The sequence below is a fragment of the Neovison vison genome, chromosome 13 (genome assembly GCF_020171115.1).
Source record: "Neovison vison isolate M4711 chromosome 13, ASM_NN_V1, whole genome shotgun sequence".
NCBI lineage: Eukaryota > Metazoa > Chordata > Mammalia > Carnivora > Mustelidae > Neogale > Neogale vison.
In genome coordinates, this window is record NC_058103.1 from 12,269,412 (window position 1) to 12,297,259 (window position 27,848).

The window sequence follows — 27,848 nt, forward strand, 5'->3', positions numbered from 1 at the left end:
TGCTAGGACCTGCCTTTGAGGAGACCAGGCCTTGTGGGTCTGGTTTGCAGCTCTGGCACCACTCAGGGCCCTGCTCCCCTACTTCCCTGCTGCCACACGACTCAGCCTTGGCACCGGTGAGCACCCTCCCACCCACACACCCACGAGCTCTCTGCCGTCTTTCCAAGCCCAGCGCTGACGGCTGTCATTTCCAAACTCTTCTTCAGGCCTTTCTTCTTCCTTTCAAGTTCAGGTCCTTCTCTTTGGTGAAGAGAAGCTTCTCCACGTGGTCCCTTTCCTGCCTGTTGGCCTGTGCTGGTGGTGGGGAGGGGGGCGGTGGGGGGAGCAGCTGAAAATAAGAAACCTGGTTTTCTAGGCTGACCTTCCTGGGTGACGTTGAGCCACCCAGGCGGCTGGCTGAGTTTATGCTGTGAATCACGTGTGTGTGAGTGTGTGTGTGTGTGTGTGTGTGTGTTTTCTAAGCTGGAACTGAGAACTCTCTGGAAAGGGGCAAGGTGTCCCAGGCCTCCAGTATCCCAGGTGCCTGCCGTAGGCGCTCAGAAGCCCCTGGCAAAAATGAGCCACTCTTGGAAGCAGGACTGGCCGGAAAAGTGGAGACACTTGCATTCTCTCCCCACCTCCCCCTCAGCTTTTTGGCAACCCCCTTGACCTCCCGAGGCGTCCTCATTCTAGAAAAGAGGCAAACAGTTCCGTCCTCGCCTCCTCCAGCTACCATAAGACCAATTAGATGCATGATGAGAAATTTCCCTCCGAGGACCAGGGAGCGGAATCAGGTGGGCGGAAGTTACAAGGAGGCAGATTTCAGATCCGAATCAGGAAGACATTTCCATTTCCCAGAGTCCCTCCTGTGGATTCCTTGTCACCCAGAGAGCCTTCTGCTCGGGGAACTCTGTCAAGCCTCCAAGGTGGTCATCTGACATCAGTCCTGCAGGGGGGAGCAGGGCTGTCCCCTCTGAGACGTGACAGTCTGCTTTTGGGTGGATGTGGAAGGGCTTTGGGAAGAATCTCTTGGGGGGCGGTTAAGTACGTTGGTTTCTCTGGGCCGTTCCCAGGAGCCTGGCCAGGCCTTCTCCTAGGAGGGGCGTTAGGTATGCCAGGGGACAGCCAGCTGCCTGCTTGGGCTCTGGTGTCACAGAAATGCCTTGCCATTTTCCGGGGCACCTTGAGTGGAGAGCTTCTGAGTCTGCAAAGCACATTGACGGAAGGCACAGTCCCTTTCTGCCTGGGCAGGGAGAGCCGCCTTCCAGCCATGCAGAGTTGCCCAGGGAGGAGCGCAGTGGTGCGGCAGGCCACTAGTCGTGGTGCAGGTGCTCAGGCGGGAGGTACGGTGCCCTCACAGGGGACAACTGACCCGGCCAAGCTGGGAAGAGATGAGCCCGCCCTGCCTTCCAGGTGGTTCTTAGAGTATGATCGAAGGAAACATTTTCTCCCCCCTCTTTCAAAGCCTATCCTTCAGCTCCAAGACGGAGAATGAGACCCTCTCCTACTCCGTAGCAGTTTTTGGTAGGGAAAAAGCCAGAAGAGATGAAGGAGACAAGAGACACTTTTTTTTTTTTTTTTTTTTTAGGCTGGTCCTGTAGACTGGTGGAGAGCCCAGATTAGGGACAGGGGTGGGTAGGGAGGACAAAGGCTGGAGCTGAAGGGTCAGGAAGGCTGAGCCCAAGTGTAACGGCTTGACTGGGAGAAGATGCCTAGCTGCGGGGGTGGAAGGGCCCCAGTCCCCTCTGGTGCCAGAGGTCCAGACAGGTTGGGGACATCAGAGACCACCCAGGGTGTTGATATGACCTTGGGCGACTCCAGCAGGGGGGCGGGGCAGCCAGCGCAGAGGAAGAAGAACTGGGCTTCACCAGGAGACGCTGGTGAAGTTTCCAGCTCTCCAGAGGCAGGAGGGGAGAGGACAAGCGCAGGCCACTTTAAGAAGCAGCTCTTCGGTTAGGGAAGGAGAGTGACCAGTTCGTTTCATTGCTTTTTCTTGTGAAAGAGACAGAAACATGTTTACAGACTGAGGAGGGGCTCCCAGAAAGGCAGAAGTTGAGCAATTAGAAGGGACATGATGAATCAAAGACACAGGGAGGGCAGGGAAAGGGATACCCACAAACCTGACGTGGGAGGCCCCCCATGCTGGCCTTTACTCCACCTTGAAATGGAAGGGAAGGGTGCTCCCAGCCCTCTCTGCCACGAGGGGCTTGGGGAAGGGGGAAGTGGCCGTGGTGGGGCCGAGGGGCCACCAGGCATAAAGACTTGTGCGGACGCCACCACACCCACTTGTGAGCCTCACCTGGGAGTAGAAAAGGGGCCCCTGGGGAAATGGCACGAGAATCACCAGGTGGAACTGATGAGTTTAGACAACCCCCTCCTGGCCCCTGCCCTGTGTATGGGATGGGGGAAGCTGGTCTGAAAAGCCAGGACACCCTGCCGTAGCTGTCCCTACCTCTGTAATGGTAGGATGTTGGGCAGATGGGAAGCTCTTAGGGTTTCCACCGGCTGGCTGGTACAGCCAGTGGAAACTCACTCGCCTGGCTTAGGAGCTGTAGGGTGGAGGGGACGGGGGCTGGAGACTCACGGCTGCTCTGGGGGAGAGCAGAGTGTGTTATTAATGGCACGTTCCACTGCCTTGAAGAGCAGATACTCATGGCAAAGCAAATGGCCCAAGATCCAGCAAATTGTTTCCGAGGGAGGCAGTGTCCAGTGGAACCTATGAGGACCCAGTGTTCAGGATATCGAGAGCCCAGCCTGACTCTGCCTCTGAAAGGCGTGGGACTTCGCTTTGGTCATTGCAACCTCTGGCCTCCGTTTCCCCTTCCCCTCAGTGGGGGGTGGTGGTGGCCAGCTGGGAGGGAGGGCAGCTCCCTCCAGTGAGGGAGCAGCCTCAGCAGAGTTAGACCTTTCCAGAAAGTGCAGGAAGAGAGTCAAGAGTGAGGGTCTCCTCTCTTCTTCCCTTTTCCCCCATAAGCACAAACATCCCACAGTCTTTGCCCCCAGTCACATGCTGCAGTCCCTGCACCAGCGTCTGGGGCTGCTGTCGCCAGCCCAGCTCCCGGGGCTGGCCGGTTCCGTGGCCGCACCCCCAGCAGCACCACAGTGGCCCCGACTCAGTGGCTGCAGGCAGCTCGTTCTCTGCCCCCTGCGGGGACTGGGATTGATTTAGCCTGTTTCCGTGGCAGCGCTGGCAGCTTCTGCTTCCCCACGAGGCTGAGTGAGTCACGGCCACCCACGCTAACCCTTGGCTCAGCACAGCCCTGCCAGGAGCTCGGAGGAGAAATCCGCAAGGAGATGGCAGAGCGCTTTGCACCGTCGGGGGGTTTCCCGCGCTGGGTCGCAGGCCTGGTGCGGATGGTGCGCCGGGCACAGGGGTCTGGGCACCGCTCACCCGCCCAGAAACCAGGCAGGCTCTCCCAGCGGGAGATGTTAGAGACCAGCTTCAGCTGCCTCCGGAGGGGCTCACCTGGGTGGCGGCCAGCAGCTGCAAGGTCTTATGGGAGAGGATTGCAAGTTTTCGGACTCGAAGTCTAGGACTCTTTTTACCCCCCGTGACCAGTTCTGCACCCAGATCGGCCCCAGGTTCCTTCTGGCTCTCATCCTGGGACCTTCCTCTGTGGCACACGTCTGCCCTCTCCTCTGGGCAGTAGCCCTCACTCTGGATTCTGTCCCTGGCCCTCCCCTCCCTGAAACTTACCTTTCCCTCTTCCTGATCTGGGTGATCTGAAAGAAGGCGTGCCTCCTGTACCATTAATGGGTGGTAGCAGATTATAGTGTTATTCTGAAGGTATTGTACTTAACCTTGACTTTGAGAGACAGGGCATCAGCCTAAGGGATGGGCCAGCAGCAGCAGCAGCAGCAGCAGCAGCGTGGGGGAACTTATTAGAAATGCAAATTCTCAGACCCCACCCCGGATGCACTGTGTCTCAGACTCTGTGGGGGAGGGGGTGACAAACTCTTCGCACAGGCCCTCCAGCTGATGCCAGCCAAGACAGTCCGGATTTGATCATCTCTGGCCTAGGGAAGTGGATCTGAAGCAGTGTCGTCCTCCCCCTGGGAGGAAGGGAGCGTTTTGGTCTGTATCTCTGTCTGTACTCAGAGCACAGCTGCGAGGTCTCTCTGTTCTGTGCGAGCCACACTGGGGGGCTTGGGTGAGCAAAGACCCCAATTGCTCCGACGTGGGGGGGCGGCTAGAGTTTTCCGAAATCTTGTCCTTCCTCCAGATTGTTTGCATCCCATGGAAAGAAACTGGTGCGTTTTTTCCTATGTGGTAAACGGCAGCGTTGCCTCCCCCACCGCAGAGAGGACCTCGGGGGTAGAAGGAAACTCACCCATTGGCAATGAACAACCCAGCCATGGTGGCCAGGCCTGGGGCCCGCCGGGGTCCACTGCAGCAGAGCTGAGGGACTCCGGCCGAAGGCAAAAGCACTGATAATACTTGTTCATCAGTGTGCGTTACTCTTTTGTCTATCAGGTTTGGGGTTTTTTGTTTTGCTTTTTTAGCATTTTGTGATCACCCCGTGCTGTGCCCAATAAATGGCCTGACCTTGAAAGAGCTTGCAGGCAGGTGGGAGCATTAGTCAGAAGAGATCAGGCTCTGCCCAGGCAGCAAACCCCAGAATCACTGTGGCTGAACCGAACATCACAAAGGCTTCGCCGGCAGACGATTCCTGCTCTGCTCCACAGAATCACTCAGGGGCTCTGATGATAGACAGTCCGCATCTTGTAGCTGCCTCGGTCACTGCAGCAGCAGCGGGGAAAAGCTGGAGAGGGTCAGGCACCCGCCCAGGAGTGAATCCTGGCACGTCCGGTCGCAGAACAGCATTAGTCGCCAGGCCCTGCCTAAGCTCAAGCAGGTGCACGCAGGAAGCCCATGCATAAAGGAGAGAAGAATGGATACAGTCAGGTACTAAAAGGTGCGACTGCGTGGAGAGAGACCATTACTCTTTCATAAATGTTGCCAGGATGCTTACAGTACCACGTAGCAGGCACTGGGCCGGGCCTTGGGGAGAGCCCGTCACCAACACAGCTGCTCTCCCGTCATCTAGCGAGCACCAACAGTTAGGAAGAGCGCCCCCTGGAGTTGTGTGATGCAGGAGCCCTGCTTTTATTGTCCTCGCTTAGGTTATGTTTGGTCATTATCATCTGTCTTCTGCACCGTCAGGAAGACTTTGAGAGCAGGGCTTTTTACCTGAATGGCCTACGGCTCTAATTTTAGACATTTAGCCCAGTCCCTAGGGGGCTTGACCAAGACTTGTTAAGTGAATGATTAAAAATGGATGATCATGAACTGTGTTTCCAACTCATTCCTGCCCTCGAAGAGCTTACAGTCTACTGTGCCAAGAAGTGTATAAACAGTCAACTAAAGTATAAAGAAATGTCATGCCAGAGAGGGTAAAATCCTTGCCAGGGAAACATCTGGGCCCTCGGGCTTGGGAAGAGAGGCAAAAGGTCATCTTAACCACAGGTGGGGTCAAGGATGCTTGCTGGGGAATAACGAAGGTCCGGACAGGTTAATGGGCCTGACAGAGGGTGAGTTGCAAAGTAGGGGGCATCACCCTGCCGTATCCCTGGGTCTGCTGTTTCCTTCCCACACCAGCCACTAACGTATCTGTGCAGCGGTCTGGTTCTCCCAACGGCTTGGAGAAGCGTCATGTCTAACTATCGCTCCTCAGGGAGGCTTCGAACCCCCTCCAGGTGTCGAGCCTCAGAATTTGGTTCACTTTTGGGGTTTTGTGCTCATCCGCTAGGAGAGGTGGAATGTTTGGTTGGGATCCTCTCTGCCCCACTCCACCTCAAAGCACCAGCTGCCCGGACAGCCTCACAGAGCAGGTAGCAAGTCACAAGGCTGCCTGCAGAGAGGACGGGAAGGCTCCATCTCAGCGAAGCCAGACAGAGAAGGGTAGACAATGGTGGAACCAGAACCTTCCCCACAGGCAGGAATGGGGCTCATTATTTTCAGTTTAGCTTGCAGTGAAAACAATGACATAAGCTTCCCATCTGGCTTCCAAAGCACTTTGGAAATGATTCCATCACAAGTCCATTAATTTTATGTGGGCTCTAAAGACGGTGCTTTCCACCATTCAGGCTTTGTCACCGTATTGTCCTTCATCCCCACCGCTGCCTCATTCCTGCTTCTCCATCCTCTCCTGCCTGCCCACCTTCCCATCCTGCAAACCTCTCCCCGACCAGGACCCCAGGGCCCAGCTAGCAGATACTTCCTGGGTGCCTGCTCTGCAGAAGGCCCATGCTTGGTGTTGGAGATACCAGGATGAGCCCAACCAAGGCAGAACCTCAAGGAGCTTTCTGTGACATGGGTGTGGCCCAACCCTGACCCCTTCCTAAAATCCTGTTTCACCCTGTTCCGCCTTCTACCCTCTCCCCAAACATTGGTTCTTCCTCCGATGCCCCTGTGCACCAAGCAGCGAGCTGAGAGTTGTGTGCATTCTTTTGTTTAATTTTTCACTCCAAGGAGATTCTAGGAGTATGTCAGTCTTCTAGATAAGGAGATTAAGGCTCAAAAGGGTATAGAAACTGTCCAAGGTCACGCAGCTAAGAAATGCCCAGCTGGGATGCCTCCCTGTTGCCTGCCCTCAAGATCCATCTTTCTCCTGCCGCGCCGCCTCCACCAAAACTCGGCTGCTGACTGTCCAGTCCACACGCAGAACAAAAAGAACGAAGAAATGTCTAGGGCTTTAGCACTCTCTCTCCAACCCTTCCCTTGGAGAGTTAGCTTAAAAAAAAAAAGTGTAGTGATTTTTTTTCCCTAAAGACCAGGAATGAGAGATCTATACCTCCTTATATTCCTGGAGTTTAAAAAACTGGATGTTTTGATCATTTCTCCACCCCCTGGAGAGTGGGAGAACCCTTTCTGACCCAACCACGTTAGCAGTCTGGTCTGACACATGGGCTGTGACCTCTGTCTCAGAGGTCATCCCTGGGAGGTCTGGAAACTGCACAGATGCTGGGCTGTCTCTTCACATCTTCAGAGAGGGTTTCGATGCTCTGGGAAGGGGTCGGCACTGCCGGCCCACTGGCAGGCTTCGCTCGTGGCCGCTTTTCAACCTGTAGTTCCCTCGGAAGGGCAGGAGATGGCAAAGAGCCCCATGGAGGTTTCTGAAGGTTCACATCCAGGAAGAGGGATGGCTTTGGACAGCGACTCTTGCTCGCCATGGGATCTGTACATTGCCCATGGCTTTCAAGCGTTCCCCTAAACTAGCAGAGATCTACAGCTGGATCAACAGCCAGATTTCGTTATTCTGGTGTTTGAGGCTGTCAAGTCTTGACTTGATTTTTTTCTTTTTTTTCCTGATTTCACCACGTTCACCCACTCCAGCCAGCTCAAACTGCCTATGCCAGGAGAATGGAGAGGAAACAAAGTCGGGAAAAAAGTCAGAACTCCCCAGATGGTCTTTTGGTGTCAGCCAGCTCTCCCACACAGTGTTGGTGCTGACCGCCTCCAGGAACACCGACTCCCTCGGTCTCTTACTTCGCTCCTTCCTCAGAGCTCCGCACAACCTCCACACGGAGCTCTGTCTTGAAGGCCACCTTTGTGGGGCGGTCCCCAGGCCTCCGTGAGCTGCAGCTGGAAGGGGGCACCGTGGGGCTAGGAGCATAGGGTGATGGGGATCCCAGAAGGGTCAGGGATGCCCGCCAGCATGTGGTGAAGCTTGGGGACACAGACCAGGTGCAGGGTAAGGACCTCAGCCCCGAAGGGATCCAGTGGGAGAAAGACTGAGTGACTGGGGTGGGCTCTACATATGGGGGCTCACGTGGGACGGGGCTGAGAACGGTACCCAGCTTCGGCAATCCGGGCAGGGATTCCTTATCTCATCCCGGCCTTGTGTTTCAGAGCAAAGGCTTCCTACTTGAGCCCTCGAAGCTGCAAGAGTAGCCAAGTGTCAGGAACAAGGAAGCTGAGCTGTCACATGTTTCCACCCAGCTTCCAACAGTGCAGACCCACGATTTTGTCTGCCAAGCTACCCCCAACCCCACCGCAGTAGTAGACCCTCTCGCACGGTTGCCTTCCCCACCCAAGCATGGCTTATACAGATGGATCACTCTTTTATAGGACACAACCTTCCCCCCCAGGCCCCAGTTAACCCACCCAAAGGGGTCATCTGACCAAAGAGAGGCCGACCAGGCCCTTCCTAGAGGTGTTCAAATTTGGAACCCACGGTGTGACTTCGGCAGACCCTGTCAAGGCCCAGGACATACCCCTGTCCCTTCACTCTCCATTCTGACTCCGCATGATGGATTTTCTTTTCTTTTTTTAAGATTTATTTATTTATTTATTTGACAGGAATCACAAGTAGGCAGAGAGGCAGGCAGAGAGAGAGAGAGGAGGAAGCAGGCTCCCTGCTGAGCAGAGAGCCCGATGCGGGGCTCGATCCCAGGACCCTGGGATCATGACCCGAGTCAAAGGCAGAGGCTTAACCCACTGAGCCACCCAGGCGCCCCGGATTTTCTTTAATAGATTCTCCCGCACAATCTGTTGACGAGCAGGTTCTCCAAATGGTTCATGTGCCGTTGAGTCTGACGCGCTGGTCTCTCACTTGGGCCTTGCTCATGTTAAAAGCCAGAAGATCAAGAAAGATTGAGTCATTTTCTTCATTGGGTTTCACAGGCTTTCAGAGCGCTCCAGAGATTCTTCATTTTGAAGCAAAATGCTTCCTTTCAACACCACAGCTCTCTCCCAACCTCCAGAACCTCTCCTGGAATTCAGAGCTGCCAAGTGGCCCTTTTTATATTACCAACCTGAGCCGAACCTTCCCTAATTTCAGTGAAACCCTTCAAGCTGGGAGTTAGGTAAACTCAGAGTCAGCTGTCTTTTTAAAGAAACAGATTCTGACACAGAACCATATTTTGCTATTTTTATGCTAGGCACTTATTTTATCTACTAGACTGTAAACTTTTGGAGAAGAGTCGAATGTCTTTGTTTCCTTTGGCTCCCAACACTTCATATTCAATAAATACAAGTTTGAGACAACAATGAATCATTCAATCACATTCCTTAGGTTAAATATAAAATTAATGATTTAAATATTATTAATGAAATAGATAATCCCACTAAGAAACATTTTTTATTTTATTTTAATTTTTTTTTTTCCCAATTTATTTATTTTCAGAAAAACAGTATTCATTATTTTTTCACCACACCCAGTGCTCCATGCAAGCTGTGCCCTCTATAATACCCACCACCTGGTATTTTTATTCATTTGACAGACAGAGATCACAAGTAGGCAGAGAGGCAGGCGGGGGTGGGGAGCAGACTCCCTGCTAAGCAGAGAGCCCAATGCGGGGCTCGATCCCAGGACCCTAGGATCATGACCTGAGCCGAAGGCAGAGGCCTAACCCACTCAGCCACCCAGGAACCCCACTAAGAAACATGTTAAAGCATACTGTTCTATATTAGAGTGGTTTTAAAATAGATCCCAATATTAATAACATTGGGCAAAACAGGTCGGTATTTTTCTTTGCATGAGGCACAGAGGCACAGAAATTCCTACCACCTTGAGGGTGAGAGGAAATTGGAGGGCCCAGGCAGAGAAAAAAATGTGCTATAGATGTATATCTGGATACTTCTTGTGGGCTAGTGAGCTGGCTGAGGTGCGTATTCACGTACAGATGAACACATCAGATTCTGGGGGACTCAATGGAAGCATGGGGGGTGGGGCAGAGATCCTTTGGTCCTGATTGCCTCTCCAATCCTGAAGTGTTCCCAGCCCTCTCCTACTTCAGAATAGGGCCGGTGGCTAGAGGACAACGGTTATCCATTCCACCCTCTTCTGGTAACAACACCGGGATTTGCTGCTGGGGACACTCCCTTCCCCCACTCTCAACGCCTGTGACCTCATCCTTCTGTTCTAGAAGCAGACACACACCCCTGTCCTGGCCAGACGGTAGGTTCTAGCTCCCTGGCCACAGTGTGGATTTAAGAGGAGCCCAACCAGTATCCCAGGGTGGGTGGCTGGAAGAGAGGAAAGAGGCACTCTTTTCCTGCAGGCTAAGCCCAAAGATTCGGGGTGACGGGGGAAGGTGGGGGACTCTGAAGAGGGAGGTTGTGCCTGAGAATGACATGAATGAAAATGAAACTGACCTGGGGTGGTCAAAGGAAGCCACACAAACTTTACTCAGTGGACTGCCCAAGCTGAGACATTGCCTCCTCTCAAACCAGACTGCTTTGGTCTGGTTCTCAGTGCAACGAAGGGTCCTGCCCATGAGAACAGGGAACCAAGGGAGAGAGGACTCTGCCACTGAGTCACGCTACTCTGGTGCCAACCTGGAAGGGCTCCACTTCCGTGCCTTTCCCATTTTCTCCCCTGACAGCATCTCATACCCCGGCAACAGTCCTTGAGAGGCTGCCTGCAAAGTCCAACGCACCCAAGGGCCCTGGCTTCCCCCCGGCGTCCCACCCCCTTGTGTCAGCCTAGCTGGTGGGGGGGGGAGGGTTTCCTGTGAGTGCACTTAAATACGTTCAGAGCCATTTTTAGACTTTTTATTCTATAGACCAGAAAATTGCTGAAATTAGGAGACATTTGAAGTGGCTCTTCAACAAGCCCAGAAGAGATTTCTCTTCTGCTGCTCTATTTAAAAGCCCAGCAGCAGGTTGTTTGGGCTTCTGTCTTGCTGTTATGTAATAAACATAATGTTAAGCTTTGGGAGCCCCCACTACAGGTTGAGAGGGAGGCAAACAGCAGCCTCACAGTGATGCGTGCCCTGGAAATGCTTTGTAGAGGTTGGGAAGAAGGTAATAGAGCTTTCTGTGTTAAATAGTGTTAAAAATAACAGCGTGTGCGTGCAGATCTTAATTACTATGTAAATTCCCGAAGGAACCGGTAGCAAAAAAGAAAATGGAAAGGAGGTGTTTTATTCATATAAGGGGGAAATGTAATCAAGAACCAAACAGAAGCTGTTTTTAAGAAGACAAAGGGACCCAGAGGTGTGGACCCATCTGTTTCAGAAAGGAGACTGTATTAATTTTCTATGCTGTGTAGCAAATTACCATACATTTTATGCACTTGAGACCGTGCAGATTTATGAAAACTCAGATCTGTGGATCAGACCTCCTGTCATGGTGTGGCTGTGTTCTCTGCTCTGGGTCTCAGGAGGCTGAAATCAAAGTGTCGGCTGGGAGGAGCCACTTCGGAAGCATGGGGTCCTCTTCTAAGCTCACTTAGCTTTGTGCAGAATTTAGTTGCCTTTGGTTGTAGGACTGAGGTTCCCATTTTCTTGTTAGCTATCCCTGGGCACTGCCCTCACCTCCTAGATGGCTCCCACCTCCTCACTTCCACAGGCTCTCTCGCAACATAGCTGTTATTTCCTTCAAGGCCCCAGAAAATCTCTCTCATGCTTCCAGTCTCTCCACCTTCTTCCATCTTGGACCCCTAGACCCTTTTTTAAGGAGCTCAGCTGATTAAGTCAGGCCCACCCACCTCCAGGATTGTGGGGGCAAGAATCTTGGGGGCTATCTTGGAATTCTGCCTACCTCAGTGATCAAAGTGTACAAAAGCAGAACCCCCACACATGTAATCTTATTATGCTACTGTTATGGCCTGAATGTTTATGTCCCACCAGAATTGCTGATCTGCTCTGTGATGGTATTTGGAAGAGGGGGGTCTCTCAGAAGGCGATTAGGTTTACATAAGGTCATGAGGGTGAGACTCCCGCAGTGGGATGGGCATTCTTATAAGAAGAGATGGAGAGCCCGGAGCTCTCTACCTCCACCATCTGAAGATATAAGGAGAAAGCAGCCATCTTTAAGCCAGGAAGAAGGCTTTCATAAGGAACTGAACTAGCCCACACCTTGATCTTGGACTCCAACCTCCAGAACTGTGAGAAATAGATGTCAGTCTGTGGTATTTATTTATAGCAGTCTGAACCGACTAAGACAGCTATAATACTGAAAACCACATTAATTTACCTCAATATGAACCTTCTAGAAAGCAGGCTCTCCAAAGACTGTGAAAGCATCCAGTATCTAGAGTTTTCTCATGAGCATGTCTTTCCATGTACACCTCATTTGTTTGAGCTTTTATTTGTTCAACCCTTAGCTCCTATTCTCCTTTTGGCCTGGTGCTTGATCCCAGGGCCAACTCTATTTTTCCCTTACTTCCATCCACAGTATAGAGCTGAGCCACTCACCAGAATCTGACTTGCCATCCTGTAGGTTGTCTAGAATTTCTCTCATTCAGCTAAGAAGCTCCTGGCTCTATTCTGGGTGCTTGGGAGGCCTTGTCCAATCTTGGATGCAAGGCCAACTGAGCCTGACACCCTCAGCCCCAAAGCAGAGCCCAGGGAAGGAGACCATCTCCAAGGCCTCTTATTCAGGGTCTTTTAGACTCGTTTAGGCTCTTCTGGTGAAATCTTGTCTATTCACTGTTCTCCACTCTCCTGCTGAGTGGGAAAATGAGCTCCACAATAAAGCAGTTTTGGGGCTGGGAGCCTTGCTATATCCTCATTCAGGTTAAACTTCCTTAAGTAACTGAGAACAGACTTGAGTTAGATTTCTTAGGGCATTTCTCTGTGCTGAGTGCTTAACCAGGAAGAATGTTACACAGGGTACCGAGCTGAGGGCAAATAGCTGTGATCAATTCCCTTACCTCAGTCACAGAAGGGATTTGAGGGGTTGGACCTTGGGGTCCCTGGTGTCACCACCAGCTAGATCTACCTCTTCCAGAATCCTTTGCCCAACAGCAGAGCTATTGTGAAGATTTCCCTCACCCCTCGTGCCCCAAGCAAGCAAGATGTTTACTCTAGCACTGGAAGGAGGAGGGGGGTGCAGGCAGAAAGGGGAAGAATGCTAACCATAACTAACCTAAGTCAGATGGCTGGGCTGGCCACTAACCAGAGCTCTGCCTCGCCCTCTGGGGATGGCAGAAGCAAAAGTCTGGATCTCTGCATGGCACTCTGGAGGTTTAAGCTCGGATCTGAAGCTTAACCACCCCCTTCCCAGAACTATTATTTATTCCCCCCCTTTAAGAGGAGGTGACTTGCCGTAGACAATAAAAAGACCTTGAGACTGACCCCTACCTACTGCCTGTCAGAACTGAAGGGGGTTCCTTAATTTCTCTCAACTTCCATTTCCTCATCTGAAAGAGTGGGGTAATTATACTTGGCTTGGTCTTCCTGGCACCGCACTTGGAAACTACCACTCCCTCCAGAAAGGGTTACTATTGCTGTTCTTGTTAGCCCTGCCTCTGGGTGTAGGTTTTTCATGGCTCTGCCTCAGCTAGGCTGCGAGTCTGAGACCAAAGATGGTGTCCGCACTGAGGATTGCAATTCAGGTACTGAAAGACAGGAGGCGCTGGTCTCTGAGCAAGTGTGGAGAGTCTGGAATTTGAGCCAGGGACAGCGGCCACAAGGAAACAAGTGTCTATGCGCAATGACTTACTCTATTTTCTGGGTCAGTGGTTCTCAAATTCTTTGTGTTCAGGACGCATTCAGAGAAACAGACATATTCCGACACCCGTGAGTCAGCAATAATTGTAACTCTCTCCTTACTATTGAAGAACAGTGTCTTTCAGAAGCTATGAAAGCAGTATCTGTGGGGCACCTGGATGCCTCACTGGGATAAGGGGCTGACTCTTGATTTCGGCTCAGGTCATGGTCTTAGGGTCCTAGGATTGAACCTTGTGTGGGTCTCCACGTTCAGCACAGAGTCTGCCTGCGATTCTCTCCCTCTCCCTCTGCCCCTCCCCCAACTTGTGTGCTCTCTCATTCTCTCTCTCAAGTAAAATTTTTTTTTTTAAAGCAATCACTGTGGCCTCACTGTTTATTGGGATGTCTTTGACCCTGTGGTTGAGCGGATAGCTGTGTACCGCCCTGATCTCCCCTACCAGCACAAGAAGAATTCTTCCACGTCCAGTTAACCACCATAACTTCTGGTCCCTGGCTTGATAACACAGCTTCAGTGCTTTCATAGCGGTAGAGCTTGTGGCCGTGCTGTACCGGCCTGCCAGTCTCAGGCAGGAACTTCAACATTGCCCTTGGAATCCCACGATTAAACTTTGCAATTTTTATTGGTTGGTAATCTCATAGGTCCTTGACATATAGTCATTTGTAAGTCATTTTGCTAAGATGTTAATTTTTAAAAATTAGTTTATTATACAAGTAATATATGAATATATATGTATGTATATATATATATATATATATATATATACATACATTTAATGCTCACACAGTACAGACCCAAAGAAAAAGCTGTAGAAGTTTTCCTCTTTTTGTATCAGACAGATTAGGTCACGTTATAGTACAATAACACACACACCCCCAAATCTCAGTGGCCTATGGTGTATGTCTTATTCATAGTGTTCATGTCTTATTCATACTGCATGTTTTCTATGAGTCCACTACAGCTGTGTTTTTTTCCTTCCTCTAGAACCAAAGCTGATGGAAAAATTAACCATCTGGAGCATTGTCCCTCTCATGGCAGAAAGAAAATGACAAGGCAAATGGTGCCCTGACTTCCAGAACTCAGCACAAAAGTGACCAACATCACTTCTTTGACTAACACAAGGAATATAGGCATTCCTAAGTTCAATGGCATGGGAATGCATCCTCCACAGAGAGGAACGTGACCGGAAAGAAACTGAAACGTTTAGTGAATGAGAACACATCTCTACCACCTTCTCCTAGGAGGACTTCTTTCTCAGAGGTAACCGCTCTCAACAGTTCAGTCCCTTTTCTTACGTATTTGTGTGTGTGTGTGTCTTTCTCTCCATTTATTTATTTATATTTCTGTAGAAAAAGGCATATACAGAAACATGGAACAGTATACATGTTGCTCTGCAACTTTCTCTGATCATGTCCTTTGTCTCAGGGACCTTTCCACGTCGGTATAGAAGTCGATCCTGTTCTTCTAACCACTGCACAGCATTTCATGCCGTAATATCTTTACATTGTTGGAGTACTTTTGGATATTTCCAAAATCGTTTGCTATTATATATAATGCCATGGTAATTACCCTCATACAGACATATATATTTATGTGCACACATATTTCTGAGTAACGGTTTTCTAGAAATAAATTGTTAGAGTAGAGCATGTGTATGTGACAACTTTAATAGGTTTGCCAATTTGCCTGGAAAAAGTGCCTTCACTGGGACACCTGGGTGGTTCAGTTGATTAAGCGTCTGCCTTCAGCTCAGGTCATGATCCTGGGTTCCTGGGACTGAGTCCTGCAGTGGGGTCTCTGCTTAGTAGGGAACCTGCTTCTCCCTCTCCCCCCTGCTCGAGTGCTCTCTCTCGCTATCTCTGTCACTATCTCTGTCTTTCTCTCAGATAAATAAATAAAATCTTTTTAAAAAAATGCCTTCATCAACACACATACCCATCAGCAATGTAAAAGAGTCTCATTTTCTACATAATCAACAACTTTTAATATTATCAAACTTTTTCTTTTTTTTTGTTGTTGATATGGTGAGTTTTAAAAGTGGTAGTTCATTATTTTATTGTGTTTAATGCGTTTCCTTCTTGAGCATTGCTTGTGTTTATTGTCTAATTTCATATTTTCTTTGTTGTGAATTGTCCCTTTTCACTCTCTACCTGTCCTCTAGTGGTTGTTTTTCCCTTCACATTTGAATGAGCTATTTAATATTAACCCTTTGTCTGTACTACTGGTTGTGAATGCAGGCATTTATCATTTACCATCAGGAACTTTCCTAAAAACCAGACACTGAGCAAAATGTTACAGCAGCTTTTCTCCTGTCAATTCCTCACTACCAACCAATTTCCTAAAACACAGAACAATGTCAATATGTGCAACAAATTAGCATGTCAGTTGCATGAACCATGCATAACAAATTAGCATGTCAGTTGCATGAACCATGCATAACAAATTAGCATGTCAGTTGCAGGAACTATGTGTAACAAATCAGCATGTCAGTTGCACCAAAGGTTGCTTCCTGATGATCAAACAGTGAATGACTTTTCATAGATATTTGCATGTGTGCATTCACCTGGTCAGAGTATCATCAACGCCAGACTCAATCCCTTTGCTGACACTGAGTGCTTTTCACATCTGCATGTGATTCTGACCTTCTTCCAATTATATGTGGAAAGTAACTAGAGAACTTCTCCCCACCCCCACACACATGCCACTTTGTTTAAAATGTTATATTGAATCTAGGGGATGTACAAATAAAATTTTCTGTATTAACCTTGGTCCAGAACACATTGTGTTGGAGAGAGATGTATGCTCTGTGAGGTCTGAGTGTCACAGATAGTAGGGGGATTCTGCTGTGGAAAACTTGCCTAGGAGAGAGCTTGTAAGTATGTCTCTATTTACTTCCAGTCTGGACATTCTCTTTTTAATTTTGTTTTTTGGGGTTTCCCCCCTAGCTTTATTGAGTCGTAGTTGACATGTAACTTGAAGTTGTATAATGTGATGGTTTGGCATATACATATGTTGCATAATAATCACCAGAGTTAGGGAAGCTAACACATCCTTCACTTCACATAATTTCTTTGTGTGTGTGTGTGTGTTGAGAACTTTTGAGATCTACTCTCAGCAACTGTCAAGGATACAACATAGTATTGTTAACTACAGTCGCCTTGCTGTATATTAGATCCTCAGAACTTACTCCGCTGGTAACTGGGAGTTTATGTCCTTCGACCAACATCTCCCTATATCTTTCCCTGTCCCTAGCAACTGCCATCCTATTGTCTGTTTCTGTGAGGTTGGCTTTTTAGATTCCACATACAAGTGAGATCATCCAGTGTTTGTCTTTCTTTGTCTGACTTAACTTCGCTTAGTATATCTACTGCCCTCAGAGTCTAGCCATGGTGTCACGAATGGCAGGTTTTTCTACTTTTTGTGGCTAAATAATATTCCAGTGTGTATGTGTGTTTGTGTACACCATAGCTTTTTTATTCATTCATCTGCCGATGGACATTAAGTTGTTTCCATGTCTTGGTTATTGTCAATAATGTTGCAGTGAACATAGGGGTGTACATATCTTTTCAAATTAGTGTTTTTCTATTCTTTGGGTAAATTCCCGGTAGTGGAATCACTGGATCATACAGTAGTTCTATTTTTAACTTTTTCAGGGAACTCTGTACTATTTTCTGTAGTGGTGGCAACGTTGTTCATAATTTTGTGCATGGCGTCTCTTTTAGTTGCAAGATTAGTCATTTTCATGCAGTCGAATTTGTCAATTATCTTGTTTCAGGTTTAAGGATTTAGAGTCTTGTCTTAAGTGACTTTCCCTATCTCCAGTTCTTTTTAAAGATTCCTACATATACATATATTTTAAGATTGTTAATTTTATGTTTGGCTCTTTAATCACAAGGAATTATTGGGTAAGGTAGATAGAGATAGAATAGTGGAGTCTACCTTTCCTCTGACCCCAAAGCAGGCAGCATATCAACCCAACACCTTTTTCCAACTGGTTTAAAATATACCATAAATTAAATTCTCAGCATTTAAAAATATGTATTCTCTATCTTCAGGAATCAAATTTTGCAGTGCTGCTGGTGTACAGGGATGCAAATCTCGGGGAGCATAGTACTAAGGACCAGTATCCATGTATCAACACGGGCATTCTCTGTCATTGTAATGATTGTCACACAGATAAACACTTTATGTGACAAACTATTCTGAGATCAAGGCAGCTGCTGGTGATGCATGTCGAGGGATCTAGGTGAAATGTTGATTACAAATAACTTTGTTCCTATTGTAATAAGATTATGAAAGTTTTTAAGGGGTCATTTTACTTTTTCAGTTATCCTTTAATGCACTTTCCCTAGGACCCTTATAGATCTGATGATGTTCAAGAAATCAGGGATTCGGTAACTCTAGGGCGAGTCCCTGGAAACATTCACGTTCTACTGTGCTGTGAGCTTTCTGGGTCCTGGAGATTGTCCTGCAGCTGTTCCCACCTCCGCCCTCCGTAGTTAGGGGTGAGACTTCTCCAGGTGTTTCCATCCCACTTGTTTTATGAAAGAGGAGGCTGTGCTCTTGACCTCCATCCCTTTCTCTCCCCACCAATCACTGCTCATCCCGTGGCAACCTGAGTGCCCCTTCTCCACACCTCTGAAAGCCACCTGCGGGTCTAGTCAGAGAAGTTTGAAGAGGCCAGAGTTGGGGTAGTAGAGTACAGGAGTGTTCAGATGATGGCTGACATCTCTCTCTCTCTCTCTCTCTCTCTCACACACACACACACACACACACACACACATACCCTGAGTGAAAAGTAGGTGACATCTTAGAACAAGAAGGCCAGCCTGGGCTAAGAAGACAGTCTGAAAGCCTCATGAAGAGTTCTGAGAAAGCTTTAGCCTCTTGGTGGCTGCCAGTCCGGGCCAGGCATCTCCTGACCATGGGCTGCCCCCCAGCCGGCCTTGTAGGTACCCTCCTCATTTCTTCAGGGGGCTTCACCCCCTAAGACCAAGCCCTTGCGCCCCCGCCAGGGCTACACAAACGTCCTGCTCAGCACACCAAGTTGCTTGAAGCCTCACTCCAAAGCCTGGAGAGACACAGCCCATCCTACCTTAGGCAAATGTGATATTTCTCGGCTGTCCCCAGCTTTATCTTTGAAACAGAAGCAAAGTTTGTGTTCCACATCATGGATCTGTGCTTATTTTGATATAAAAAAAAAAACGCATGTTCAATTTCATGCCTCACCTTCCCTCCCTCCCTCCCTCCCAGTAGGTCCCAGTATAAAATCTGAAACTGCTCTCTACTTCACAGTACTCAATACAGTTGTAATTAATTCATGTTTGCCCGGTAATTTAGCTGCTTTCCTTCCCACTGGACTGTCAGCTCCCAGAGGGGTGTACTACGTCTTCCTTACTCCCTACATTCTAAGGGCTCACTAGTGCCTGTCGGGGGCTATGGCTTTTAATCTCCGCGGTGAGAGCCTTCTTCTTATGAGGCTGACATAGGGATTCCAGTCCTCGTGGAGGTTAAGTATCTGTGCTTCCATTTACAAGCAGAAATGCCTGGAGAGTGGCCTCACAAAGGGGTCCTTGTTTACCAAGGGTCCAGGTGAGAGGCATGATCCGTCGCTGCTGGGGACCGTGTCACAGCTCCTGGCACTCCCCTGGGACAGCGAGGTGATGACATGACCTGAGAGCACATACAAAAAGCACCTATTCTGTAAAGGTCTCTAAGGAGAATTACTTTCAGCTCATTCTTGCTGTACTGGGCGCATAACATCATAAGTCACGGTTTCCTGGATTCAGTTCAAGGGCATCGATGATTTGGTAGTTATTTGATTTATAGAAGTTTTCCCAAGTCAGAGAGGAAATTGAAGTGTGTTTTGCTGAGGGTAGGAAAACAACTCAATTTGGAAGAGGAGCTGATACCCCGAATAAGCAATTGTAAATTATGTCAATTTCCCTCACCTTTGGGTCTAATTCTGCTGTCTCCTACATAATGTCAGTGACAACCCTGCTTAGCATTCCTGATACCCACAGAGCAGCAGTCAGAAGATTTATGGGTTAAAAAAATGCAAGTTCCAGGGCACCTGGGTGGCTCAGTGGGTTAAGCCTCTGCCTTCGGCTCAGGTCATGATCTCGGGATCCTGGGATCGAGCCCCATATCGGGCTCTCTGCTCAGCGGGGAGCCTGCTTTCCTCCCTCTCTCTCTGCCTGCCTCTCTGCCTGCTTGTGATCTTTGTCAAATAAATAAATAAAGTCTTTAAAAAAAAATGCAAGTTCCTTAAAACAGCCAAGTGCTGTCTCCAAGTTTCATGCAAGGATATGGTTAACAGCATTTGAAGACAACACTAAATAAAAATATTAAGAAATCTGAATTGTGGAATAATTATTACTGTAATTACTTGCATTTATTGGACACTTGTTACTGGGCAGACACTGGGCCGAGTTCTTTATATGGATCGGCTTGTTCATAGCAACCATTCAAGGTAGGGAGAATTATTATGCCCATTTCCCAGATGAGGAAACAGATCTCTGGAGAGAGTTTGTAACTTTCCCAAGATCTTGCCTAATGGAAAAGAGAGTCAGAGCTTGGAAGCTGGTTCACATCATTTTCTGGTCCAGGCTCTTAGCACTGACCATGAATAAGCAATTGGCATTTGTGTTTGAGAAAGAAACAAACTTCGGTCATGCTGAGTAGCAATGGCTGGTGAGCTTGTGTTGTTCACTTCACGGCCAAACAGATTTGTTTCCCTCGACAAAGATGTAAAGATCCTTCATAAGCGGTGCATTTATGAACTCTTAGGTGATTGAAAATCTGTTGTTCTCTTCCCTTAAAAATGTTAAGCATTGCCTTTCCTCTGCAAACCCATTACAATCTAACAAAATTTTTGCGAGTTTGGCCCATGCTGAAATTCCAGCAAGACACCTGTTTCGGTTTGGCCAGTCATCCAACAGAGAGTTCTGACCAGCGGTGGCCTTTGGAACGGTAGGCTGACACTCCCAGCCTCTGCTGAACGTCTCTCTCTGAGAGCAGGGCTCCCCAGCATTTCTTTCAGTCACTGGAGTTGGTTGGAGTTTGTAGACGCTTCAAGTTACCCTTACAGAGTACTTGTGCAGGTGCATTTGGCAACGGTATGACCCTTTCCCTACAGCCATTGACCTTTCTGTCCATCTGGGTCCACAACCATCCCCCACTTCGGGAAACATTTTCAATCCCCTTCTGTCCAATGCAGGAGGGATAGACAGAGCGGACACTATCTGCCCAATGTTGTGCTACTCCAGGCCGGGGGGAGAAGACTCTCTATAAAATATTAATGTATTAATAAAAGCTGACATTTATTGACTGGTTCTCGTGAAGCAGGACTTCATTTTATCCTCACAGTCATTCTTCTGAGTGGCGGAGCCCCAGCTCCCAGTAGCAGACTGAGGATCCAGGCTGACTGCAAATCTGACATCACAGTCTGAAATATTAACCCTTATTTCTTTGGTACCATTGCAGTGAATGCCAGGCAGTCTGAAGACAAGGGTGGGACTAGTCCCTGAAGAGTCCAGGGAAGGAGTAGAAATGGAGCTGGATTTAAAGGATTGCATTGGAAAGATTAGGAAGGTTTGCCCTGGGATGGAGTCGGGGCAGAAAAACAGGCTCTCTTGTTTTTGTTCTCCCTATAGAGCAGTGGAAAAGGTGAATTAGAGCACTTTGTGGTTGGCATTACCAATTAATTTTAAAATAAACACCCTCCTTGTCATTTGAACTTAATCTTATTATATAGCAGATCTCTTCAGATTTCTTTTGTTTGTGCAGATTTCGCAGGCAGGGGTTTTAAATCAATCAAAGAGTGCCTGGGCTGAAAGGAATTATTTTTTGTGTGCATTAAAATAATTGGCCCAGTTCCTCTCTGAAGCAATAAGTAAAACATCTCTAATTCCTATCTTAGAGGAAAAGTAATACTGTATAGGGCAAAAAGCATTCACCTACCTACCTCTCTTTTATTTCTAGAACATGGGATGATGTCCGGGAAAATGAATTTACACTCTCTGGAGGAAGAGCTGAGATCAGCAGATGTAGCCTGAACTCAGCCCAGAATCAGTGTCCTTGACAGTCATGCTTCATTTGCATGATAAGTGAGCAAAGTTTTCCAATAACAGAGAGGGAACAGACTGAGAAACGAGTTTGAACTTCTATATCCTGCACGCGACGTCAGGACACATCACTGTCCTCTTTTCTTCCACTTTGTGTCATCCCACCATAAAAGTGCCTCATATAAAATATTCTTCCTGGGATATCTGGACTTTGTTTCCAAGTCATTTAATTTCCCCCTCGTTGTTGACTCTGTGTCCTTGTCTGTAAATCATCGACCTCCTTCATGGTTTCAATCTTCTTGTCTTTTTTGCAGAAAGTAATTTTTTCGAAGACCTATTTCAATACATATAAGGGGGAAATTACCTGACTTTGATTTAGCATCTGCAAAGGAGCTTTGGTTAGTTTCTGAGAAAGCTAGAATCAGGTGACTTTCTTCTCTGTATGGGAGCAATCCAGGCTCTCTGTCCCTGCATAGAGTTAAGCACTGTTGGTGGCAGCTCTGTGGTGTGGCTGGGCCCCGAGCCTACCTTCAGCTCCGGCGTCTAGCCCTGATCAGTCGAGTTGATTGTGGGAAACAGTCTCTCCTGTTTCATGGCAGTAAGGCAGCACGTGGACCTTACTGCCGCCAGGCCTCCTACAGTCATCAGGGACTTAGCCCTAGGAGGCAACCCACATTGGATGTGAAAGAGAGGGATGGTAGGAAGAAAGAGAGTTCTCCTGTCGTTGTAGCAATCAGTGCTGTTCGCTGTACCTCTGGGCTCCCAGTTGGCCAATAAGTTCCTCTTTGTTTAAGAGTTTTAATTCAGTTTTCTGTTACTTGCCACCAAAAGCATTTTACCTGCTACACCCAACAACTGGGCCGTTGAACTGAAACACAGTTCTAGACCTTACAGTGCAGTTTATCCATTGCATCTGTCTAACAGTAGCGTATTGGGTAATGAAGTTGCAGCCACTGATGGTAGGTCAGGTAGGACAGACGATGCTGTTAAAATTGTATTTTTCACTCCCATGACAGCCTGAAGCGAGTGTTCCAAGTCAGCAGTTGGCTCTCTTCCCCTTGGTTCCACTAGTTTTTCAGGAAACCAGCTTCCTTCCACCTTTTGCCTCCCCCGTCTCTTAGGACTTTGTCAGCATCCTCATCAAGCTGGCAGAAGGGGAAGGAAGATGAAGGGGGTACCTCTGCCTCTTAAAAACCTGGGTCCAGAAATGGTACGAACTATTCCCACTCTCCTTTGGCTCAAACTCAGTCATGTGGCCACATCACCCAGCAAAGAAGGCCAAGAAGAAAAAGTAAATTATTGATAACTAGTTCACAGTCTTGCCCAGAAAGAATGTTCTATAAGATTATTAAATTACATGACAAAAGCTCAAGAACAGTGCACATAATATCAGCCCAACTTTCCAAATGCCCGTGTCTATACATGTATAAGCTCTGCCTCTATGTCAACATTTGTTCTTGATCTCCTGCAACCATGTTCCCCTTCTGGCACCTTCATGGTGACCGCGTTTGCAAATACACTCCACCACCCTCTGGTGAGCATTACGGATTTCATTGAAGATCTTGTATGGAGGCTAAGATGAAATCAAATTCCTCTATGGACACTTGTTCTTTTCTCCAAAATTCCACCCCATGTCAGTGGTCCATCTTCACCATCCACGTGCTTGCCTTCCACCATGACTGGCACAATCACCACCTGACCAGAGCCCACTCTGCCCCCTGCCCTTGGTTATATGCCACCTCAGAAAAACAAAAACCTGCTAATCAATTCAAAATGAATGATATACTTTTCTCCTCCAGCATATCCCTCCAAGAACTTAGCGAATAATTCACTGAACAAAGAAAGGTTTCTTCTTGGGGTACATCTGCTGGGTGGGAGCTGCTAAATAAGATGAGTTTTTGCCATAAAAATTCACTTCCGTAGACAAAGAAAACTGGAGGGATAGTCCCAAAATGTTGACCATGTCAATCTCTAGGTAACCTGATTACATGTAATTTTTTTCCTCCTGCATAATTCTGTACTTTTCTGTAAATTTCACTTCTGTATTTTTAAAATGTTCTATAGTACATGCTCTATTTCTTTAACAAGCTGAAAAGACATATATTTTCCCAAGATTTTACTCACTTATTTAGAGAGTAGGGGGAGGGGCAAAAAGAGAGGGAGAGAGAATCTGAAGCAAACTCCTTGCTGAGCATAGAGCCTGATGTAGAGCTTGACCCCATTACCCCGACATGACCTGAGCTGAAATCAAGAGTTGGACACCCACCCACCTGAGTCACCCAGGTCCCCCAAGCTGAAAAAAACATATTAAAGGAATGTATTTTTGCTCAATTTCCGTGATCGATAAAAAACTGTAAATCAAAAACCACAATGAGACCGTACTTCATGCCCATTAGGATGGTTACCATAAAAAAAAAAGAAAAGAAAAGAGAAAAAGAAAAACAGAAAATAGTAAGTGTTATCAAGGATACAGAGAAATTAGAATTCTTGGTTTTCGCAGGGAATGCAAACCAGGGCAGCCGCTGTGGAAGACAGGAGAGAGGTGCCTCCAGGCATTAAACGTAGACTTACCATAGGATCCAGCAATTCTGCTTCTGGATTGACACTCAGAAGTGAAAGCGGTATCTCAAAAAGGTATTTGCACCCCCATGTTTATAGCAGCTTTATTCACAATAGCGAGGAGACAGAGGCAGCCCAAGTATCTATCGGTGGATGAATGGATAAACAAAATGCGGCATTTACATACGGTGAGATATTATTCAGCCTTCAAAGGAGGGAAAATCTGGCATGTGCAGATGATGAATCTTGAGGACATTATGCTAAGTGAAATGAGACAGTCACAAAAACACAAACACTGTGCAATCGACTTGTACGAGCTACTTGGAGTATCAAGTTCATAGAGGTTGAAAGTACTATGGGGGTTGCCGGACTGGTGGAGATGGGGAAGGGAGTTAGTGTTGAATGGCTACAGAGTTTCAGCTGGGGAAGTTGAGAATGTTCTGGAGACGGACGGTCATGTGAATATCCTTCACACCACTGAATCGTATACTCAAATGGTTATTTGAAGTGGCAAATTTTTGTATATTTTACCATAATTTCTTAAAAGAAATTGCTTTCCGGAAGCAGCTTTATGAGAATTCTTTACTTGGATAGCTTGTGATCTCTTTTGAAAGCAGATATTGCTACAGTTCAGACTTTCCATCTCTATAGTATTACTGTTTTTTTTTTAAATTTAAATTTTCTTAATTAAAATTAACGTACAGGGCAATATTGGTTTCTGGAGTAGAATCCAGTGATTCATCATCCACATACAACACCTGGGACACATCCCAAGGGCCCTCACCCAGCGAGCCCATCCCCCACCCACCGCCCTCTACCAACCCTCAGTTTGTTCTTGGTCATTAAGAGTCACTTATGTCTTGTTTCCCTCTCTCTCTCTCTTTTTTTTTCTTTTTTCTTTTTTTTACTTAAGTAGGCTCCACACCCAATTGTGGAACTCAATGCAAGGCTTGAACTCACAACCCTGAGATTGAGACCTGAGCCGAGATTAAGAGTCAGACACCTGACTGTCTCAGCCCTCCAGGTGCACCTATAGAGTATTACTTTTAAAATGAATTTATAAGTGATGTAAGGAAAAATACTTATTACACCCACATTACAGAAGGCACAGGGTTTGATAGGCTATGGCTTTCTCCTCCCTAAAGATTTACTGTCTGGTAAGTGAGAAGGACAAGTAAACAATGAACTATGGTCCACTGGGAAATGAAACCGTGGCCAAGTGCAGAGATAGAGGCACTGAATCCTGCCTGTGTAGTTAGCGGGGCTTCCCAGAGAAAGAAGTGTTTAAACACTTGGGGGTTTGCTCGTAGAGATGAAGGCGTGAACATGGGGGCACCCTGGAAAGTGGCAGAGAGATGGAGGGACCGGACTGGATCGTGAGGAAACCAGTCAAGCCACAAGTACCGTCCCCAGAGGCCTCTGCGCAGTCACGGGACAACCCGGGACTTTGAACGTGCCTGGTTAAATAAAGGCTGGAGAGAAGGCAAGCTCGGGCCTGCACGTGGCAGCGTTGCCTTTACTGGGGAGAGGACCCAGGAGGCTGGCTGAACTCAGCAATCACGTGAACGCCAGCCATGGGTCAGGGCCAGAGTGCAGACCTTGGCTGGCTCAGCAGTGTGGCTCTAGAGAAAGACGGAGCCCGCCAGAGCTCCTTGTGGAAAACAGGGCAATGGCTCCCTGCATGTTGGTGCCTGATCGTGTGCAGGTGTTGCTTTTGTAGTCTGACAAGAAGAAGAATGGAAAACTTTTCCACTCAATCCAAAAGCTTCTGTAATGTTCTGTTGGCATCTTAGACTTGGCCAAGCTGAGGCCCATGGCTTCCCCCAAGCCCCATAGGCACGGACTTCTCTTGGGATGACGGCAGGCAAATGGTGCACCGCTGGGCAACCGTCACCTTGGCCCAGGAAGAGTGGAGACCAGAGCGTGCTTGTGAACTGGACATCTGTGGGCGCTGCGTCAGCTGGGTTCCGGGACGGGGGAGATCGATATGTGATGCGGGGATATTGTAATATTGGACCTGGAAGATCTTCAAGGTCAACTCAGTTGCTACCTTATTGTCGATTGGCGTGTGTCCCTCCTGTCACTGCGGCTGTTTCTGGCCTCTGAAGCCTCTGTCATCTGCTGGTCCCTCCCTCCTGTGGGGCACGCCTCGTCCAGGCAACTGCCTAGATGGCCCTCGTGGCTCCTCTCTGAGGCTCCAGCCCCCCCTCGGAGGACCCTTCCTGCTGCTCCAGGGACCAGAGCAGTGAGTGCCCACAGCTGGCTCTCATCAGGCCACGGCTCGAGCACAAACTGCAGGGGACAGGTCATGTGGAAAATCCCACAAATCCAGATCCATCCACTCTCAGGGGATCGGACCCCTCTCTTATCCACAAATCACAAAAACCTCTACCCCCTTACCTTCTTGGAAGCCTCTTTCAATTCCCCGGGGCAGGCTTGACTGCACGAAGAGCTGGAAACTCCCTGCCTGGGGTCAGGACACCCAGGTCTGGGAACACAAAGTGCTGGCTGTTTTTCCTGGAAGGGAGAGGGGAAATTATCTTGTCATTGTTTTTGTTGACAGGTCAGAGTGGCAAAAAAGAGAAGCTACGGTTAATTTCTCAATATCTCACCTGGTTGCTCGTTGATGAGCTCACTAGCCTGAACACCTGGAGACAGGTGGGCTGGGCTCCCCATCTGACACCTGTGGAGCCCTTGGCCTGACACCTGTTGGTCTGCTCTGGGTCTTTCTTGGCTCCCCAGGACGTGCCTGTCAGGCAGTTCTAGTGGGCCACTGATTGCTGCTTCCTTTCCTTTTCTTCCCACCCCTGTTGCTCCCAGGTGGCACTTCCCACTCCATCCACCTCTGTCTGGTTGTTCTCCTGGTTATTCCTGTGTCCTCGGGCACAAAGCCCCAGAGGATCTGATTGAATTTTAGGGCAGAGCACACTCATGCAGCAGAACCAAACCCCAGCGATGCCTGAGCATTAGGAATCTGAGGGATGAACCCTCTTCACTTCCATATAGATTTAAAACTCCCTTTGTACTAAGGATCCTGGCATGCCCGACCCCAAGGAGTAGCATCCTTTGTGAGGAGCCCACTGCCCCAGGCCCAGGTCAAGAAACCGTGAGATCAAACAGCCTGAACGAAGCTATGTGGACCAGGCCCTTCTCTCCTGTGGCTCAGGGAAAGGCCTTGTCTGAAGGTGAACAAAGACAAGGCCTTGTTCGCTTTTTCTGGAGTGTTCTTTAAGGAAGCTTGCAATCTGCTCGGTTCCGTATATTGGATTTTCCATCTTGACTGGGGCCTTAGTGGAGCTGAAGCCAACCTCCCCTCTGATGGCCAAAGTCAGGGACTTGACAAGTTCTCGACCCTGGAAGCTTTGCAACATCGGAGCCTCTCCCCCGGCCTCCTCCCGCAGCCTCTCCCGCCAATCTCTGAGCCTAAACACTTTGGCCTCGCATCCAGGGTCTGAGGTGTGTGTCAACAGTGCAAGGGCCGCTTCTGCGTGTCAGCTGCCGCCCTCCGTGTCCACTTGCCCAGGTCTGAAAGCCACGACCTTTCCCCTCCTCCTGGGTGCAGCCCCCCACCTCCCTGCCTGCTGCAGCCTATGCGCGTGGACAGATACAGGATCCAACCATCTGATTTATGTTTTCCAGATTTATCGCATCACTCGCATACCCAGGCCGGCTGATATTTTAGGAGCGTGAATCAGAGTGTCTGGCATGGCTTCCTCTGCAGCCGAGCTCGTCTGCAAGCATGATGAAGTCGGGAGGGGGAAGAACTCCACTTACCAGGGAGGGAATTTGTGTCAGTGACAAGTCTGCCTGGCAACAGCGCTACGAAAGAGACACGCTAGGCCCCA

The 27,848-nt window shown here is 48.4% G+C and overlaps 1 long non-coding RNA gene across 2 annotated transcripts; it reads left to right on the forward strand.

Annotated features, from left to right (window-relative positions):
• On the forward strand, nucleotides 1–27,700 carry LOC122893910. Of its 2 annotated transcripts, none has more exons than XR_006381715.1 (3): nucleotides 1–116; nucleotides 14,363–14,638; nucleotides 27,643–27,700. It is a non-coding gene; the product is annotated as an uncharacterized LOC122893910 (long non-coding RNA). The 2 variants fall into 2 exon arrangements; XR_006381714.1 differs by lacking the exon at nucleotides 27,643–27,700 and adding an exon at nucleotides 23,945–24,078.
• Nucleotides 27,701–27,848: the final 148 nt, after the last annotated feature.